Below are 12070 nucleotides of genomic sequence, written 5' to 3'. Positions count from 1 at the left end.
CAATTCGGATATGTAGATCTCCTTCTCTGTAACCGACTTTGTGTAACCCTAGCCCCCTCCGGTGTCTATATAAACCGGAGGGTTTAGTCCGTAGAACAACAACAATCATAATCATAGGCTAGCTTCTAGGGTTTGGCATCTACGACCTCGTGGTAGATCAACTCTTGTAATACTCATATCATCAAGATCAATCAAGCAGGAAGTAGGGTATTACCTCCATCGAGAGGGCCCGAACCTGGGTAAACATCGTGTCCCCAGCCTCTTGTTACCATTAGCCTTAGACGCACAGTTCGGGACCCCCTACCCGAGATCCGCCGGTTTTGACACCGACACCCGGCACACAAGGAGGATTTAGGGGAGGAAATCGCCTCCAGTGATGAGGGCGATGACGATGAGAAGTACGAGGATGACAAAGACAATCCGCCGGAAGACGGAGCGGACGACCAGCCTCAGCCCGATCAGGCTTCAACCAGCAAGCCGCGGGTGGCTGCGCTGACTTCCGCCGATGCTGACCAGGCCAAGACCAACCAGTCAGCCGCTCCACCACCTGACGCTGCTGCCTCCACCGACCCCTTGGACCCGCCTGCTGCTCCTCTCGCCTAGGGAGCCATTTTTATCATGTCTTGTCCTGTCCTTGTGATCTTTGGAACAATTTTGTTAAACGCACACAATTCCACCCACTTGGGGTGTAAGTTAAACTTAATGAATGCTGGCCTCGGGCCTTTTGCAATGTACATATAAGTTTAAATTCTTTCTTGATTTTTGCTTTTCTCTCTTTGGCTTTCTTCTATGTCGCGTTCTCTTGGTCGCCTCCCTGCCAGCCGGACAGCCGCTCTATGGTCTATGGCTGGGTCAGGGACTTGGTCATTCTTCGGAGCGGGCAAGTTGCTTGGGCCGCATGGAGTGTAGCTTGATTGAGCGAGAAGCCGGCCTGCCGGCTGCTGAGCAGACGGATGAGGGAGGCGAAGAGCCAGCTGGGCCTAAGTTAGCGTTCTTCCTTAGTCGAATTTTGTGTGGACGGCAGTTTTGGCCTTTAGCTCTTCGCCAGTCGGACAGTCGCACTGCAAGCTGTGACTTAGAGAGAAGAGAGGGCTTTCGGTGTTGGCACACTATTAGTCGGCTCCGGCTGGTGCAAACTTAGGCCAAGGCGGCGAGCCCTCAGGCCGGCTGATCGGAACCCGGACGGGGCAGGAATAGAAAAACTCAAGTCATGGCATAAGCTTAACTCATAGATAGATAAAAAGGTAACCCCCGAGTGCACCTCAGAGGACCTGAGGTCTTTTACTTAATACAAAAGTTGGCATGGTACATACGCTCGAGTCAACTGTAAAATGGGCGGAGCAGATTTGCATCCCATTGCCGCTCCGTCTCTTCGCCGACTGTGCAACATTTGCGCGCCCTGGGCTTCTGTCACGCCCAATATGCGACCCTATCCTAAAGAAATTCGGAGGTCCCACCAAGGATAGAAGCGCATATTGGAGACGCTTTTGCAAGGTGGATATCATTACATCAACATTACATAATAGCTGAGGATACATACAAGAGGCATACAATGTCGCACGAATACAACATCATCATACACAAGAGCAACATCCGACTATGGATGAAACACAAACAGAAACTCAAACGACATCCACCCTGCTAGCCCAGGCTGCCGACCTGGAACCTATCCCTGATCGAAGAAGAAGCAAAAGAAGAACTCCAAAACAAGTAGTATCGCTCTCGCGTCAAGATCATCGCGAAACCTGTACCTGCAACTGTTGTTGTAGTAATCTGTGAGCCACGAGGACTCAGCAATCCCATTACCATGGGTATCAAGACTAGCAAAGCTTAATGGGAAAGGAAGGGGTAAAGTGGTGAGGTTGCCGCAACGACTAAGCATATATGGTGGCTAACATACGCAAATAAGAGCAAGAAGAGAAGCAAATGGAATGGTCGTGAAGCTAACATTGATCAAGAGGTGATCCTAAACTCCTACTTACGTCCAACATAACCCAAAGACCGTGTTCACTTCCCGGACTCCGCCGAAAAGAGACCATCACAGCTACACACGCGGTTGATGTGTTTTAATTCGAATCTGGTGTCAATTTATCTACAACTAGACATTAACAAATTCCCATCTGCCACATAACCTCGGGCACGACTGCCGAAAGTTTATACCCTGCAGGGGTGTCCCAACTTAGCCCATTATAAGCTCTCACGGTCAACGAAGGATATTCCTTCTCCCAGGAAGACCCGATCAGTCTCGGAATCCCGGTTTACAAGACATTTCGACAATGGTAAAACAAGACCAGCAAAGCCGCCCGATGTGCCGACAATCCCGATAGGAGTTGCACATATCTCGTTCTGAGGGCAACACCGGATGAGACTAGCTACGAGTAAAACCAGACCTCAAGTTTCCGCGAGATGGCCCCGCAGGCAGCTCGATTCGGACCAGCACTTAGAGAAGCACTGGCCCGGGGGGGCTAAAATAAAGTTGACCCTCGGGTTGGCCGGCCCAAGGGAAGGGTATAGCTGGTGGTGAGGCAAATGGTAAAACCAAGGTTGGGCCTTGCTGGAGGAGTTTTATTCAAAGCGAACTGTCAAGGGGGTCCCATAAATCACCCAACCGCATAAGGAAACAAAACACCAGGTATAAGGCCGAGTCTTCCACCCTTTACCAAGTATATAGATACATTAATTAAATAAGAGATATTGTGATATCCCAACATAATCCTGTCCACCATGGAGCAATCTTCAACTTCACCTGCAACTAACAACGCTATAAGAGGGGCTGAGCAAAAAGGTAACATAGCCAAGCAACGGTTTGCTAGGAAGGGTGAAAAGGTTAGAGGCTGACATGGCAAATTGGGAGGCTTGAAGAACAAGTGATAGGTAGCGCAACAACGCGATAGAATGAAGCAACTAGCAATATCAATGATAGTAGTGAGATCCAAGGTGACGGTCATTTTGCCTGAAATCCCGCTAGGAAGAAGAACGAGTCCATGAAGAAGACGAACGGGAGTAGTCGAACGAATCCTCACATTCGCAACATTACCGGAACTAAGAAGCAACACCGGAAAGAAACAAACAACACGGTAAATGCACAAGCATAAACATGGCATGATGCACAAACAAGTATGATGCATGTCCGGTTTAAAGAGGCATGGCATGGCAAAGTGCAACAAACAATACTACAAGTTAAGTGGAGCTCAATATGCAACGTAACATAGCCAAGTAACGGTTTGCTACGAAGGGTGAAAAGGTTAGAGGCTGACATGGAAAATTGGGAGGCTTGAAGAACAAGTGATAGGTAGTGCAACAACGCGATAGAACGAAGCAACTAGCAATAGCAATGATAGTAGTGAGATCCAAGGTGACGGTCAGCTTGCCTGAAATCCCGCTAGGAAGAAGAACGAGTCCATGAAGAAGACGAACGGGAGTAGTCGAATGAATCCTCACAATCGCAACATTACCGAAACTAAGAAGCAACACCAGAAAGAAACAAACAACATAGTAAATGCACAAGCATAAACATGACATGATGCACAAACAAGTATGATGCATGTCCGGTTTAAAAAGGCATGGCATGGCAAAGTGCAACAAACAATACTACAAGTTAAGTGGAGCTCAATACGCAACGAGTTGCATATTGACGAAACACCACCTTCGAGTTATTTAGTTCGCTCTCGTTTAGGTACACAACAATGTTAAATGTTGTTAAACATGGCAAGAGGTGAAACATAAGTAAACTAACTATCTAGGCAAGTTTAAATGAGGCCAGAACAACAAACAACAATTCCGGAAAATCCCCATATGCATATTTTGAATTTGGTACTATTCTGCCTAAACCACATTTTAGAGTTGTTAAACACCAAAAGAAAGTGCACCATGTTATTCTAGGCATTTTCCACCCCATTTACATATAAAGTTTATTAAAATTGGAGCTACGGTTATTTAGTTATGAAATAAATCATTTTGACATGGCATTTAATCAAATTTAAACAAACAACATTTTAAACATTTCAAACATGGTTGAAAGTTGCACATTGTGAAACTAGATAAAATTCTAAGCATTTGACATATATAGTTTGTTTAGTATGGATGCATGCATATTTTAATATGAGCAATGCAAAACAATGGCAGTTCTGAAAATATGCAGGCACTGGATATGACAAAAGTCACAGACTGAAAAAAAATATAACCTCGGGCCGAATCTGAAACAGTGGCAGTGGCCGAGGAGGATTTCGCCCAAGTGGGGCGACTGGGACTCGAACCCCAGACCCCTCGGATGGTTAGTGGCCGCGCTAGCCACTAGGCTAGCTGTGTGTTTGTGATCAATGGGAAGTCGACAGAAACTTAAACATCTGCACATCGCGACCAGGACCAAAACTCAATCATGCGCACGGGGACTCGCCGACGACGGGAGCCAGCAACAACCGCTGCTGTGGTTGCAGAGGACCGACGGGGGTGTGGAAACATGCCAGGGTGCCTGTGATCGAGCAACAACGTAAGGGTGTGGGTGCGGAAAGAAGCAGCTTCGGACGAGGTGCGCTAGCGCAGCAAGGTGTGCGGGGGTGCAGAAAACAAGGAAACGACTTGGCTCAAGACGGCCATGGCGATAGCACGGCAACAGTAGCTCGAACACGACGGGATCGGTGACTACATGCATGCAAAGAAGCGGTAAAGGAGGGGATTCGATGCGGCTCACCGAGGGGGTGCGGAAGGTGAGCTCGGATGGGCGCGAGGAGGCCGATCCGAGGCGTAGGGAGGAGCTGATCGGGCGATGGTGCTCGGACCATGAAGCAGAGGAAGCAGGGAGGCGACTGGGCGCTGGACTTGGCGATCCGGCTCGGGAAGGTCGCGCGAGAGGTCGCTCCAGAGGAAGAAGACGGCGCCGGCGACGGGAACGACGCCGGGCTTGAGCTTGGCTTGGCTCGACCGGCCATGGCGATGGCGACGATAGGGAGGCGCGTTGAGGAGGCTCCCGCCCAACTAACTCCAGGGATCGGTCAAGGAGGGTGATGGGGTGCAGGAAGACATGCCAGAGAGGGTCCTGGCGCAGGCCGGACGCGAGGACGACGACGGACGCTGGCGGTTTTCTTCTCTGGGTGCTCTTTATTCCTTGTCTCTTGAGGAAGAAGAAGAAACAGGGGAAGGAAAAGGGGGGCGGCGGCGAGAGGGAAACCCTAGGCGAGGCCCTGAGGCGCCTTTATAGGAGGGGAAGGCGAAGCCGTGGTTGCCCTCATAGGCATGTGCTTCTGCCTCTCCTTCTTCTACACTATTATTAAACAAGAGAACATCGTCAGAACGGACGAAAACTCTGCCCATCCTCGCCCGCACCCGCATCTGTTCGGTAAAAAAAGGCAATTTATTTGGATCCTGGAAACTAACTAATCTCTATCTCAAGAGCGCTGCTATACACACGACGGTGTGCAGCCGATGTCTGGACAATGCTACTGATCTGACCGTACATGCATGTCACAAAGAGGAGGCCGACCGCTGGATCAAAGCATCGTCCAATGTTCGGCCAGTGGGTGTCGGCTGCTCAGTAGTTCCGCTATCTCAATTAGTGAGATTAGTATCCCATAATTTTCTCTCTTCCCTTACAACCACTTGCTGCTCCTCCTCTACGCCTCCACGAATGCGAGCACGGATCCCCGATGCTGCCCTCCGCTCCTCCTCTGCTGTCCCATGGGCATGACAGCAGACCGCCATCGCCGCTGTCCTGCGCTCCTCCTCTGCTATCCCATGGGCAGTATCGCAGATCACTGTCGCCGCCGCCCTCCGCTCCTCCTCTGCTGTCCCATGGGCACGACCGCAGATCGCCGTCGCCGCCGCCCGCTCCTCTTCTGCTACCCCACAGACACGAGCGAGGGTCTCAGTCACCATCGTCCGCTCCTCCTCTACTACCACCCGGACGGTGAGTACATGCCGCCGTCACCGCCTGCCGCCCTCCTCTGCTGCCCCATAGATGCGAGCGAGGGTCTCCTTCGCCACCGCCCGCCGCCACTTCACCAGGTTGCGGCGCCGCCCCACCGATGAGCCCACGTGTGGCCGCCAGCCGCCCTCCCGCCTCCGGCGTCCCTGGTACATCATCACAGCGACCAGGCTGCCCACCCGCTGAGCCTGCACGCGGTCGCCCATGGCCCTACAACCTCTGGCGTACCTGCTCCACCATCACAGCCACCAGGCCGCCTTTCCACTTTGGGCGTCCTGCTCCACCATCAAAGTGACGAGGCCTATACATGAGTTCTTGTTAGTACGGTGATTTCCTCCATCTCCTCTCCATGCTTCTCCCGTTCCCTCTTCATAAGCTACTGCGGTCGACATCGACGCAATACCACCTTTTAAATCCTATATGTTGATTCCTAATAGTAGAACTAATTCATAGTTTGACTGCTCTCATGAACGTTCGTGTCCATTAAACTAGATTTTGCAAACTTCTTGTTCTCTAGAAATTCTGAATTTGCCAATTGTCAGCGTGATGTTGAAACCTTTGAGTGGCGATTGTTTACAGGGTGACGGGAAGACCGTTTTTTAGTTGAGACGATTATTAGGTGTTCTCTGAAATTCCTCAGACGAGTTGCTTTCTGAAATCTGAGTAGCCGAGTCAATACTTATTTATGTGCCTTTACTTGATTTGCCTCCGTGTGTTTGGCCTTTTTCGTCAGGATCCCCGCCTGGAAAATTTGGAGTATTAATTCATAGGTGAATAGGAGTATAGGACGAACTGTTGAAAGTCGATTTGGATTATCCTTGGTCCATAACTTCTAATTATTCCGCTGTCACATCGCTGATATTCCAGTTATCCTTCCTTAAAAACTTTATTTGCAAATTTCTGACTTTTATGGTAGTGGTACAGTTTCAATTCTGACTATGATGAATTAACAATAAATGTTTTCCTACTGATTCAATCAATTTTTTTGTTGATATCCTTGTGGTGTTTTTTCTGGTAGGGAGAGAAGGAGAAGAAAAGTGTTGGGTATAAGTGAGAAGGCCAAATAGAGTCATGCAGGAGAACATGCTGCAACGGAAGGCGGCTTCAGATGTAGCGGTGCACACCTCTTACTTCATACTGAGGTTAGTGTAAGACTGCTAGCCTAAGATGCAATCGAACTGGATATATCGGGGCTAGCTCTAGAAAGGATAATTTGGATTGACTGATGCCGCACACGCCTCTTCTCATCCTGTCACCAATTGCTTGGATGCCGCATCTGCCGCCAACATCCCAACCATCGCTATGACGCCGGCGTCACGCCAATGATTGAGTCCGCACGACGCCGTATCCTAGATCATCTGAGCAGCAGCTCGCCGCTGCCACGCCACCTTAGGCTTTTGATTCTGGTAATGCAAATTCCCCTCACCTTATTTGTTTTCAGTCATTGTTCCAATATTTGTGGTTATAAACCCAATCCTAGCTATCCTTGTTGGAGATCGTTTAGTGGTGTCCGATCGAAACCAAAATTAGATTTGATGTTGTTTCTGTAATTTTGATCATCTCAGCATAAGATAGAGAGAGATCAGTCACAAAAGATATACGAGTTACAGTAAATTAGATCATTTGCTGAACCGCAGGCTGCAAGTTTCTTTAATAGTGCTGCTGTTGTAAATAATCTATCAAGACTTGATGACAATATAATTATTTGTACTGGACTACTGAGCCATTTTTAGCAGCCGACAGTTACATGCCAAGCTTTAGAAAAGTTGCAAGCCTTAATGTCTCCATAGCATTCACTTGTCGTAATGTCTGCCTATAAGAAAGTTGGCATCAGGCCCTTTTGTTCAAAATCAGTTTTGTGATAGATTTTTGGACTTGCATCCATCAGTTAACATTAGGACTTTGTACTCTTTCACAAACAAGGAGCTGGTAAAATATTATTATGCTACTTTGCCTCATTTCATAAGTGTCACGTATGTTGGAATTATGTGCTTGTTCTGAGGTGATGAATCAGAATAGAAAAAAAAATCTGAAAATAAGTGATTGATCAAGTGATCATGGTTGTACTTGAAGGATAGCCATTGATGGAGCTATTTTTATTAAAGCTTGTTTTCACTTGGAATTATTTTTATAAATTCAATACTTTGTGGGCTTGCAATGGTTGATTCTCTATTCGTGATATTTATATAGACTGGATATGTTCCTTTATACTACAATGTACTTTAATTTGCTGACATTTCAAATGAGTTTGTAGGAATTGTCACTATGAATTGATAATGAAGCCGCAGACAACATGCATCCTTGGTGTTGTACAAGAACTGATTAGTGTATTATGACATACTCCCTCCGTAAAGAAATATAAGAGCTTTTAGATCACTAAAGTAGTGATCTAAACGCTCAGAAGGGAGTACTCAATAATTAGGTATCTTCACTATGCATATGATGCTAAATTACAGCGTTGCTTGAAACTCATTTAAATTTAGGCTGCAGACAACATGCATCCTTGATGTTGTACAAGAACTGATTAGTGTATTAAGACATGCTCCCTCTTTTTCCGTAAGAAAATATAAGAACGTTTATAGATCACTAAGGTAGTGCCTAAACGCTCTTAAGAGAGTACTAAATAATTAGGTGTCTTCACTATGCATATGATGCTAAATTACAGCGTTGCTTGAAACTCATTTAAATTTAGGTCGATTTGTAATATTTTTAGTGCTATCAGAGTATTTGTATATCCATATGAATTTGAGTATTTGTGCACGCATAGTGTACTGTTTGTGTATTTCCTCGAACATGTAGTGGGCAAGAGGGCAGCAGCATGCCTTGAGACTCCCCAGTCCAGTAGATGCTGCAGGAGGGAGACGTCAGCGGCGAGTGGAATCCGGGCTGGGGGGTAGAGGAGGATGAAGGGAAGGTGAAGGTGCCCAAGGAGGGAGAGCTAGCCTTGCTGGTGAGCTCCATTCTTGGAGATTACCTGGCCTTGCTGGGGCGATGTGGATGCCCCCTAACTAGAAGTAATCCTCTAGCATTCTCTCTCTTTATTACCCTCGAAAAATTTATCTTTACACTTTTAATTGTTAATGCGATCTTAGTTTTCTCTGAAATATATTTGCTATAACATGTATTTGAGCTAACATTTTTTTCTAATTGCTTCTTTTGATCAGAACCAACATGTAGCCGGAAAAGAGAAACTATATTCTATGAGCTAAATGATGAGGAAGAAGAGGATTAGGCCGACAGATCGGTGTCAAGGAGAACACTGAGCTATATATGGAGATGGTGTTTTACGCAACATAGGCGATGATCTCAATAGCTAAATGATGTTGAATTGTAGCCGGAGTAAATATCGTCAGAAATATATTTTGATTGATTCTACCTATTTATACGTTTTTTGGTCATTGTGATGATCTGATGTGCTCCATAGAGGTGTGAACATAGGTATTGGGCCAGTTCTTTTGGCCGATTCTCTCGCCCCCTCCCCAGTTTCTCTCAGAATGACCACTCTATATTTTCTTTACAATCCAATCGCCCAAGAAAACTGGTCGTATGGGCTCAGCAAGGGAGGAATGTTACGGCTATTAATTAAGATTCTTGATTTCTGAGTGCTGGTGCCGGATTTAATCTCAATATGCTTTAGGCAAGTCTGCTTTAAGTCCCATCAAGAATTAAATTCGCATAGTACATTTGAATCTATGCTAAATCATTGCTCATGTAAGATTAAGTATCGCTGTATCTAAATGAAAATGTAATTCTAACACGACGTGCGTGCACGTGCATACTTACTAGTTTACCATGAGGGAAGAAAGAACGAGAGGAGGAAGAAAGGAGAGGAGGGAGTCACTGCAGGTGGGGTCAGCTGGCGATTGGGGAAATTTTTACCAGGGATGTAATCGGGGCTGCGGGTCTAGGCTGCTCTTGGGCCTGCTCGGGCGGGAGGAGGCCCAAGGGCCGGCTGGCGCTAGCAGGATGCGGCTGCTGCTTCTTCTTTCTTTTATTTTTTCTTCAGATAGAAAAATAAAGATCGAAAAGCACAGGAGTATATGCGAGGGCTGAGAGAGATATGAGAACATCCTCGTGCTCCTGGAAATGTGCACTAATTGAAATAATTGGTTTGGGCATTTTTAGAGAAAGAAAATTATCGCAAGTTTGAACTAGATTCAAACTTGTGGCAATTTTGATTCCAACCAAATCAAGTCCAAAAGAGTTGAAAATGGCAGAGAGGGTTTAGGCATGGTGAACTAGCATCAGGAAAAGAATGAACATTAATGAGAGAGGGAATAATGTCACTTGCAAAAACATGAAGGAAGAAGGAAGGGAGAGGTGATGATACATGGGCATATGGCTTGAGAGAGATAGCAAGGGCTGATGCACACACAACATGATGAGCATGATGAGCATGATGAAATGCAAAATGACAAGGGTAAAATGCAACATAACAAGTGAGATTGGGATGGTGCACGAAGCAAATATATGACAAGGCACTCAACATGATCATGGCATAAACATATAGGAATGAAATATGCAACAATAATTATGATAATGCAACAAACACAATAGCCACACGCCAACAACTAAAATAAAAGGAAGGCAACTAGAGCACCGGTCTCGGGGCGTTACAACTCTCCTCCACTAACAAGAGATCTCGTCCCGAGATCTAGGATGGCACCGGAGAGAAACGGAAGAGGAAAAGAGAGGAGGTAGAACTAAGTTGCTTCTTTGACGAACGAGTGAAACCACGAACCTTGAGAGGTTGAAAAGTTGAAAGAAAGAACACAACAACGTTGAACACAATTGAGAGCACTGCGGTAGAAAATAGAAACAAGGAACACCATGTGAACCTTGGAGGTTGCAAAGCTATGAATGACGAGCACAATGGACAAGAAGGAATTGGAACCACTCTGGTTGAAACGAGATAAACAAGGAACAAGGAAGATCAAATTTAGATAGCACTCCGGTTGAAAAGAGATGCAAGACTTGATAAGATGAAAAGAACTTGAAAAGAGGACACGACACTCAGGTTAAATAGATAAGCATGAAAAGAACATGATCCTCAATACGAGAAGATGAGTGAAGAGAGCAACATCACAATGCCTCCGGAAGAAAGAATAGAAGATAGATCACTGGAATAACAGAATGGAGAAGAAAATGCCAACTTCTGTCACAACTGAGCTTGGAAAGCACCCTTCCAAGAAGGTTACATCGGAGTTGTTGGAAAACCAACAATGAAAAGAACAAGCTTGTTGTGGGCTTATGGAACACATCTCAAAATTATGAGGTGAGCTTCTGCCACCAACGGCAACAAATGATTGGATTAATATCAACAAGGAGACGAGAAACTTATTTCACCGGGAGGATAAATGAAGAACTTGGGTCATTTATAAGCACCATAAATAGCAACAATCCTTAGGGAAAGCTTTAGGTGAAATATAACCCAGGATAACTCCAATGAAGAAATTGATGGATTTAAAATACCTCATTCTTGACAACATGTGAATCATGAAGCATGAAGGGAAATTGTCAAGAATGACATAACACCATCTCAAAAGATAAGATAGAGAGAATTGCACTTCGGAATGCAAGATGAAGAATACTTGAACTCCTCAGAAACAACATGTGTTGAGCACCATATTTATTTTAGAGTGTAGCTTGGCAGGTCATAACTTCAAGAGAAATCTTGAAGAACAATTGAAGAATGAAAGGAATCCTTGATGAACCAGCATGTAGAGCCTCCATGAAGAACTCCGATAATAAAAGGATGATAAAAAGAAAGAGAAGTTGAAAACACAGGGTGAAGCCTTGCGATGATTTAGATGGAGCTTCGCGACGAGATAACACGGAAAACTTGGAACTCCGGAAAAAGAAAAGATGAAGCACCTCAAACCGAGAAAAATGACATGATGAACAACTCTTGAAAGAAGAAATTAGATCACTTGGATGAAACAATAATAAGAATTACGTTATGCGTATCCTTCACCAATTTAAATTGATGACAAGCAACGGATTTGGCATACTACTTATTCTTCTTGAGGGATTAAGGATGGAGATAGCGCAAACTTGAGAAGGTATTGATGGAACCACCGGTGGGATTTGGAAACAACGAATGAATTGATATGATAACAAAGGAAGTGAAATCTTGAACGAACCACCGTA

The 12070-nt window shown here is 45.6% G+C and overlaps 1 long non-coding RNA gene across 1 annotated transcript; it reads left to right on the top strand.

The window, feature by feature from the left end:
- The first annotated feature begins 5539 nt into the window (after window positions 1-5539).
- On the top strand, window positions 5540-9489 carry LOC119277527. The gene is made up of 3 exons (XR_005137189.1): window positions 5540-6237; window positions 6939-8934; window positions 9085-9489. It is a non-coding gene; the product is annotated as an uncharacterized LOC119277527 (long non-coding RNA).
- Window positions 9490-12070: the final 2581 nt, after the last annotated feature.

Source organism: Triticum dicoccoides, chromosome 3B (assembly GCF_002162155.2).
Source record: "Triticum dicoccoides isolate Atlit2015 ecotype Zavitan chromosome 3B, WEW_v2.0, whole genome shotgun sequence".
Lineage (NCBI taxonomy): Eukaryota > Viridiplantae > Streptophyta > Magnoliopsida > Poales > Poaceae > Triticum > Triticum dicoccoides.
Note: the sequence above shows the minus strand (reverse complement) of the source record. Positions and strands in the feature narration are given on the sequence as shown.